Source organism: Zea mays, chromosome 8 (genome assembly GCF_902167145.1).
Source record: "Zea mays cultivar B73 chromosome 8, Zm-B73-REFERENCE-NAM-5.0, whole genome shotgun sequence".
NCBI classification, from domain to species: domain Eukaryota; kingdom Viridiplantae; phylum Streptophyta; class Magnoliopsida; order Poales; family Poaceae; genus Zea; species Zea mays.
In genome coordinates this window covers 115,820,108-115,828,848 of record NC_050103.1, presented here as the reverse complement: position 1 = coordinate 115,828,848, position 8,741 = coordinate 115,820,108, and positions in this window count along the sequence as shown.

Genomic DNA, 8,741 nt, shown 5'->3' with positions numbered 1-8,741 from the left:
GGCGGAAGGACAGCTGTCGGGGCTGTCGAGTCCTTGCTGACGTCCTCTTGCTTTCGTAAGGGGGCTGAGAGCCGCCGTCGTTACTTGTCTGGCGGAGCGAGCCAGATGGGGCGCCGGTCTTGTTCCCCGTAGCCTGAGTCAGCTTGGGGTAGGGTAATGATGGCGCCTCCTGTTGACGTGGTCGGTCCGTGCCCTGAGTTGGGCGACGTGGAGGCTCCTCCGAGGTCGAGGTCGAGTCTATCTTCCGAGGCCGAGGTCGGGTCCGAGCCCCCAGGTCGGGCGAGGCGGAGACCGTCGGCTGAGGCCAGGGCTGAGTCCGAGCCCTAGGGTCGGGCGAAGCGGAGTTCGTCGTCTTTCGGGGCTGAGCCCGAGTCCGAGCCCTGGGGTCGGGCGAAGCGGAGTTCGTCGTCTTCCAGGGCTGAGCCCGAGTTCGAGCCCTGGGGTCGGGCGAAGCGGAGTTCGTCGTCTTCCGGGGCTGAGCCCGAGTCCGAGCCCTGGGGTCAGGCGAAGCGGAGTTCGTCGTCTTCCGGGGCTGAGCCCGAGTCCGAGCCCTAGGGTCGGGCGAAGCGGAGTTCGTCGTCTTCCGGGGCTGAGCCCGAGTCCGAGCCCTAGGGTCGGGCGAAGCGGAGTTTCCCATGGTGCCTAGGGCCGGACTTGACTGCTGTCAGCCTCACTCTGTCGAGTGGCTCAACAGTCGGTGCGGCGCACGCGGCGCTGTCCTCTTGTCAGACCGGTCAGTGGAGCGGCGAAGTGACTGCTGTCACTTCGACTCTGTCGACTGGAGGGCGTGCGTCAAGATAAAGGTGTCAGGCCACCTTTGCATTAAATGCCCCTGCGATTTGGTCGGTTGGCGTGGCGATTTGGCCAAGGTTGCTTCTTGGTGAAGACTGGGCCTTGGACGAGCCAAAGGTGTGTCCGTTGCTGGAGGGGGCCTCGGGCGAGACGTAGATCCTCCGGGGTCGGCTGCCCTTGCCCGAGGCTGGGCTCGGGCGAGGCGTGATCGCGTCCCTCGAATGGACCGATCCTTGACTTAGTCGCACCCATCAGGCCTTTGCAGCTTTGTGCTGATGGGGGTTACCAGCTGAGATTTAGGAGCCTTGAGGGTACCCCTAATTATGGTCCCCGACAAGTTGATATAAGATGTTGATTGCTAAAAATGTTTGCTACTATGTATGAGTAGATAGTACACATTTAGCCTTAAGAGAGTCACACTTAAATTGACAAAGTTAAAACTTGACTTAGAAACTCAGCTAGTGCTTTTGGCAACCAAACCCCACAGCCAAACAGCTGCATGTCTAGAGGTAGAGGAGTAGACTCCTCACACCGGGTAAGTCTAGCTGAGTATTAGTATACTCAGCCTTGCTTGTGGCATAATTTTTTACAGGTTCTCTGGAGGACATGGTTGCTGGAGTGACTTGGTCGTCCATCTTGCCACCGGGTTGGACTGTCGAGTGGGACCCTACCTCGGCTGAGGAGGAGCATGAGGAGTGATGGGACAGGCTTCCCCATCTCTCTGTTTATTTACCGTTAGTTTTATTCCGCTGCACTTCGAACAATGATGACTACTTTTGCAAAACTCCGATGGTGAGATGTAATAATTTAATACTCCATAATGTATGGTTTTACGTTTTATTGTATTTGCTCTGTGACTCACCATCGAGTGAGATTGTGGTACTTGATCCTGTCAGTGGCCTCGTCGGATTAGATCCGAGGGATTGACGGGTTATTCCCATTTAAGTGTGGTCTAGACTCTAAGGTGGGGCTTGGGCACTTAAGTCGGAATAATTCGGGCAGTTCCGCCACAGATCGTTATATCCTAAAGGAATTAATGTTCTGAAGGACGAAGGATATTAACCATTAACCTCTTCTTTGTGTTGCCTTGTTCTTAATTCTAAGCATTTGAGAACAAGTCCCCAACATTAGCGCCCACCTCCGGTGAACTCACTTCCACTTTTGAGCTGATGGCTTCGTTCAACAACCACGTCGAAGCACCTTCGGCTACGAAGCTGGTGCTCCCGATAACAGGCCGCTCAAGTTCAGAGCCGGCTAACAAGAAGCAGAAGAAGGAAGCACAGAGAAGGGTACAACATGTTGGGGTGCACGGACCCTTCATCAAGTCAAAATGGTCCCACATCCCAATTACCTTCTCCCAAGAAGACCTTCAGCTCAAAGATTACCCTCACAATGATGTTATGGTCATATCTTGTGTCATCAAGGGATTTCTGGTCCATAATGTTCTGGTTGATACAGGCAGCGCAACGGATATCATATTTGCTAAGGCCTTTAGACAGATGCAAGAGTCAGAAGATAAGATTCATGATGCTACACACCCTCTTTGTGGCTTCGGAGGAAGGCAGATTGTAGCACTCGGCAAAATCACAATGCCAGTGACCTTCGGCTTCGTCCATAACACAAGGACCAAACAGGTTGTCTTTAACATTGTTGACATGGAGTACCCGTATAATGCAATCATTAGTCGAGGGACACTCAATGCTTTCGAAGCGATACTTCATCCAGCATACCTATGCATGAAGATACCTTCGGAACAAGGGCCCATTGCTATCCATGGGAGTCAAGAAGCTGCTAGAAGAGCCGAAGGAAACTGGACAGATTCAAAGGCAATTCATAATATAGATGGAGCCGAAGCCTGTGAGCAGTACAATACAAAAGAGAGAAGGCTGCTTCGGCAGATCAACCGACGCCTATGATTCTATGTGAAGATATAGCAGAACAAAAGGTATTGCTGGGGTCTCAGCTATCTGAAGAGCAAGAGAAGACTTTGCTAAGATTTCTATTCAACAACAAAGATGTCTTTGCTTGGTCAGCCAATGATCTTTGTGGTGTCAACAGAGATGTCATTGAACATTCACTCAATGTGGATCCATCCTTCAGGCCAAGAAAACAAAGGCTTCAGAAAATGTCTGACGACAAAGCTGAAGGTGCTCGGAACGAAGTAAAGAGACTTCTCAGTGCTGGTGTTACCAGAGAGGTGAAATACCCAGAGTGGCTAGCCAATACTATTATGGTGAAGAAGGCCAACGGTAAATGGAGAATGTGCATTGATTTTACAGATCTTAACAAGGCTTGTCCAAAGGACAAGTTCCCATTGCCAAGAATAGACTCTCTAGTAGATGCAGCAGCTTCTTCAGAACTCATGAGTCTATTGGACTGTTACTCAGGCTACCACCAAATTTGGATGAAGAAGGAAGATGAGCCGAAGACTAGCTTCATAACCCCCAGTGGCACATATTGCTATCTTCGGATGCCTGAGGGGCTTAAAAATGCTGGAGGAAGCTTTAGCAGAATGACAGCCAGGGTCCTTCATTCTCAAATAGGCAGGAATGTGCTGACCTATGTTGATGATATCATAGTCAAAAGCACGAAGCAAGAAAATCACATTGCTGATTTGCAAGAGACATTTGCTAATTTCAGGCAAGCTGGTCTGAAGTTAAATCTAGAAAAGTGTGTTTTTGGGGTGAAGAAGGGCAAGTTCCTTGGCTGTCTAGTATCAACGAAGGGAATTGAGGCCAACCCAAGCAAGATTGAAGCTATCCTTCGGATGGAGCCGCCAAACACAAAAAAGGGGCCCAACGGCTGGCAGGTAGACTAGCATCATTAAACAGATTCATATCCAGATCAGTAGAAAGAAATCTGCCATTCTTTGAAATATTGAAGTCAAACGAAGTTTTTCAATGGGGCCCGGCTCAGCAAAAAGCCTTCGAAGAGTTGAAGCAATACGTGATTGATTTAACAACATTGACTCCACCTTTGCAAGGGGTTCCATTGCTATTATATGTGGCAGCTTCGCACTCTGCAGTGAGTGCGGCGCTTGTACAAGAGAAGCTAGATGGACAAGTCAAAAAGCAAGCTCCAGTGTACTTTATCTCCGAAGTTTTAAGTTTGTCAAAGAAAAATTATATAGAATTGGAGAAGGTGTTGTATGTTGTGTTAATGGCCTCCAGAAAGATTCAGCATTATTTTCAAGCATATCACATAATTGTTCCTTCGTCACACCCTCTGAAGGACATAATGAGGAACAGAGAAGCTACTGGAAGAATTGGAAAATGGGCGACGGAGCTTAACGAATTCACCATTGACTATGTGCATAGATCCTCAATTCAGCCCCATACGTTAGCAGACTTCATCGCTGACTAGACGCCAGGGGCTCAGGAAGAAGAAATAAACAAAGACGTTGAAGCTTGGACAGTGTTCTGCGATGGTTCTTGGGGAACCTTCGGTGCAGGAGCGGCTGCTGTCCTCATAGCACCTTCGAAAGTCAGAACATGTTATGCAGCCAAGCTTGACTTTAGTTGTACAAATAATATTGCTGAATACGAAGCACTTCTGTTGGGGCTTCGGAAGTTAAGGGCAATGGGAATAAGAAGGGCCATCCTGAAAACTGATTCTCAAGTTATTTATGGCCATGTAGACAAAAGTAGCAAGACAAGAGACCCAAAACTTGAAAAATATCTGGATACAGTTCGAAGGTTGGAGGCTTCTTTCGAAGGTTTTTCTGTCAAAAATATTCCAAGAGGTGAAATGAGCATGCAGATCTGCTAGCCAAATCAGCGGCTCAGGGGATCGCTCTACCTTCGGAAGTATTTTTTGAAACAATAAAGGCACCTTTGGTTGAACTCATGGAGAGAGCAGTGCTTGTTATTTCTCCAGTACATAGTGAAGATTGGAGGACTGAAATTATATCCTTCCTCCAAGGTAATTGTCTTTCGGATGACGAAGCTTATAATAAGAGAATGGAAGCAAGGACAAGACCTTATGTGATAATAGAAGGGGAATTATATAAACATGGAGTCTGTTCTCCACTCCTCAAGTGTTTATCAAGAGCTGAAGGTATTGAATTAATGAAGGAGATACATGCAGGTCTGTGTGGATCTCATATTGGGTCTAGACCCTTGCTGGAAAAGTGTTTAGACAAAGATTTTACTCGCCGAAGGCAGCTTCGGATGCAGCAGAGCTAGTTCAAAAATGTGAAAATTGTCAAAAATGCGCAAGAGACCAGAAACAACCTTCATCTCTCACTCAGCTAATACAGCCCACCTGGCCATTGCAAAGTTGGGGCCTGGATTTGTTAGGTCCACTTCCACCAGCGCAAGGCAATTTGAGATATGTTGTGGTGGATGTAGAATATTTTTCTAAGTGGATTGAAGCGAAGCCTTTGGCTACAATAACTTCGGTAATAGTCCAGAAATTCTTCTGGCAAAATATTGTTTGTCGCTTCGGCATGCCGAAGGCTATAACTTTGGACAATGGAACACATTTTGATGCCAAAACTTTCAAGGATATCTGTGATCAGATTGGCACGAAGATTCATTTTGCATCAGTTAGGCACCCAGAGTCAAACGGGCTGGTCGAAAGAGCAAATGGAATTATAATGACGGGAATAATGAAGCGAATCTTCAATTAGCCCAGAGGAAAGTGGCCAGATGAGTTGATTAAAGTGGTGTGGAGCCACAATACAACCATATCAAGATCAACAGGTTTTACACCATTCAAAATATTATTTGGTGACGAAGCTATAACCCCAGAAGAAGCTAAAGCGGGGTTAATAAGAACAACAGCTTTGGCAGAAGACGAAGCTGATCATCACGTAGCAAAAGATACTATAGAAGGGACCAGACTTTAGGTTGTGGAGAATATCAATAAATACCAAGGCGAAACAATAAAATAGCGTGACAGAAAAGTTCGGTTGAAAAATATTAAGCCAGGGCATTTGGTGCTTCGAAGAGTGGCCAATCCGGATAGAGTAGGCAAATTGCAGCTGAAGTGGAAAGGACCTTTTTTGGTGGTATCTTCGTCGAGGCTCGGTTCTTAAAGATTGAAGGATATGGACGGCAACGACATTCCTAGATCTTGGAATGCGGATGAGCTTCGACGATATTATGTGTAATTTGATGTAATCTTTTTTCATTTTTTCCTATGGCACCCTTTTCCTTTCCAAAGGGGGAGAAAGGTTTTTAATGGGGCCATAGCTTGTAATTTTTCCTTTCTTATTTAGCTCCATGAGAGCAAATCCCCCAAAAGAATGTAAAATATAAAATCTGAGCGTGCGCCATTGAGTGCAGAAAAAAGAAAAAAAAGAGCAGGGAGAAGCTCAAAAGTCGTCCCTAAGGGAATGCAGAGCACGACGAAGCTACAAAAAGTCGTTTCTAAGGGAGCGCAGCGTAAGTTTTCTGCTCAAAAGTCGTTGCTAAGGGAATGCAGAGCCAAATACCGACGAAATATAAGGCGAAGAAGTTCAAAAGTCGTTCCTAAGGGGATGCAGAACTTATACCGCCGAAATAGAAGGCGAAGAAGTTCCAAAGTCATTCCTAAGGGGATGCAGAACTTACACCGAAAAATAAACGGTGAAGAAGATTCCAAAGTCGTTCCTAAGGGGATGCAGAGTCTGGGTGTGGCTTCGTAAGCGTGTGTTTGGACATTCATTTGCACGTTACATCACATCATTCATTGCATTCATACACATTCATTTAGACATTCGTAGAATCATCATCATCATAACATAGAGTACAAACAGATGCTTCGGCTCTGATGACAAGGCTTCAATGAGTATAAAAAAGCAGAGTTATGCTTCGTTGTGTACGAAAAGAAGGGCAGGTGTTTTTCGCCTTCGGCTCAAAAAATACAAGTTTCGTCCACATCAAAGCAGTTCATACTTGGATGGAAAGGTAAAAATATATTACAAGGTATGGACAAATTTACAGAGCAGTGTTTGATTCTTAAATTACAATATCTTTTTACAAAGGTAATTCAAAATTTCTCTAGAGCTTTTTTGAAGCAGCTTCATCACTATCCGTCAAGCTTTAGATCATTGATCTTCGGCTTCGTCATCCTGTACATAACAAAGCGGTATAAGGTAAATAGAAATATCAGGAGAAGGTAAGCAACAGGTATAAGTTTATTACCGGCTTGAGATGACTTTGAGCTTCATCACCAACTAAGTTTCGCCCACCCTTCATCCAGATTTGTGTTATAAATCTATTTCCAATGCTTCGGGCCAGGCTGGGGATGTCAGTTAAATCCGCTGGTGATAGGCTGAAGTTTGGCCTGTTTACGATCTTCCCGTGCGTGCAACCAGTCTTCATGAAAGCAACAGCTGTGCCACGAGAAGCTAGCAGGGCACAAAAGTCACCGTGCCCAGATATAACTTCGTCAAGCACATCAACTTCGCCCTCAATATGTTTGAAGGTGCTTGACAGGTCTTCAATCGAAGGTTTAAATTTTTCAGAACTGGCTGCAACTGAGTTGAATACCTACTTCAGCCGTTGCACGCATCGGTTGCCGAAGTTTAAGCATTTGTCTTGAAGCTCTTTCAAGGATTTTTGCAAATTCGAACTCTTTTCAACTTTGGCTTCAAGCTTCGCATCAAAATTCTTCTTTTCTTGCTCGAAGCTTTCTGACTTCAGGAGGAGTTCACTGTTTAATCTGGTAATTTCAGCTTGGGCTTCTGCCAGTGAACCCTCCATTGTTTGAAGAACAAAATCTTTCTTTTCAAGAGCAGCTTCATGATCTTTGATTTTACTCTCCAAGCCTTCAATTATAACCTCATTTTTCTTATCTTCGAGGTCCGGTTGCATCCTCAAGGCTTTACTTAGTAGCATACTCTATGCAAAATAACCTTCATCATCAATCACCTTCATCATAAAACAATGAAAAACCGAGGGAAAAATTTTACCTTGAAATTAGAATAGAATAAGCTACCGGCGATATGCTGTCGTCGGTAGCGACTGATGTCAGCTTCAAGCTTCGGAAAACCAACACTCTTCGACAGAGTGCTGATAATCTTTGCTCCAGTTCGATCTCGAATACATCGTAAGCTTTCTTCGTTAATTCCGCCGAAGAGTATCGCTCCTGGCTGGTAGCCACAGGATATAGCATACTCCTGCAGCTCCTCTTTCTCAGCCTTGGATAATTCTTGACCAATTATATTTTGAAAATTGAAGCCTTTTTCCTCCGAAATATCTTCGGCGATTTCCTGCCCTTTTTTAGGCACTGTGGCCAGGGTTTCTTCGGCAGCTGCAGCAGCTTCTTCCGCGGCCATCTCCAAGAGCACTTTATCAATATTAGATAATGTGCTCTCCAGATTGGTAGCTTCGGCAGAAATAGCTTCGGTAGGAGCAGCTTCGGCAGAAGTAGCAACTTCGACATCTGGTGTTATTTTTGACCCTGAGGCCGGCGGTGGCGTTTCTTCAATAGCTTCTATAACAGTAACAATCCTTCGCTTTTTTGGCCCAACCACCTTCTTCGCTGCCGAAGGTGCGTCCTTCTTCTGAAAAAGCTTCGTCAGTTCCGGCCCAGTGGACTTAGCAGCTTGACAGGTAAGGATTCGATCATTACCTTTAAAATTTCTTCTACTTTGGCAGCAGAAGGTGTCGAAGGAGCTCCCTCTTCTATCTCAGCCATCTTTGGCTCTAGAGTTGCAGTTTTTCTCCTCTTCGAGGTCGCCACCTTCGGCTCAGGACTGGTTTTCCTCTTTTTTAAAGATTTTTCATCTTCTTTTACCATCCTAGCAGCATGTCTGCTCAAAAAACTGACAACTCTCTTCCTTTTTACCCCTTTGGCACCCTTGTTGAGACGCTCATAATCAGGATATTCAAAATTCAGAGCGTCCATTACGCGGTTTAACCTTCGTTTCGGTCGGGTACCGAAGGCCGCAGTCATCAGTTGATCCTCTTTTTCGGTGTAATTCCCAGCACTTCATTACACACTGTTTCAATCATTTCCAG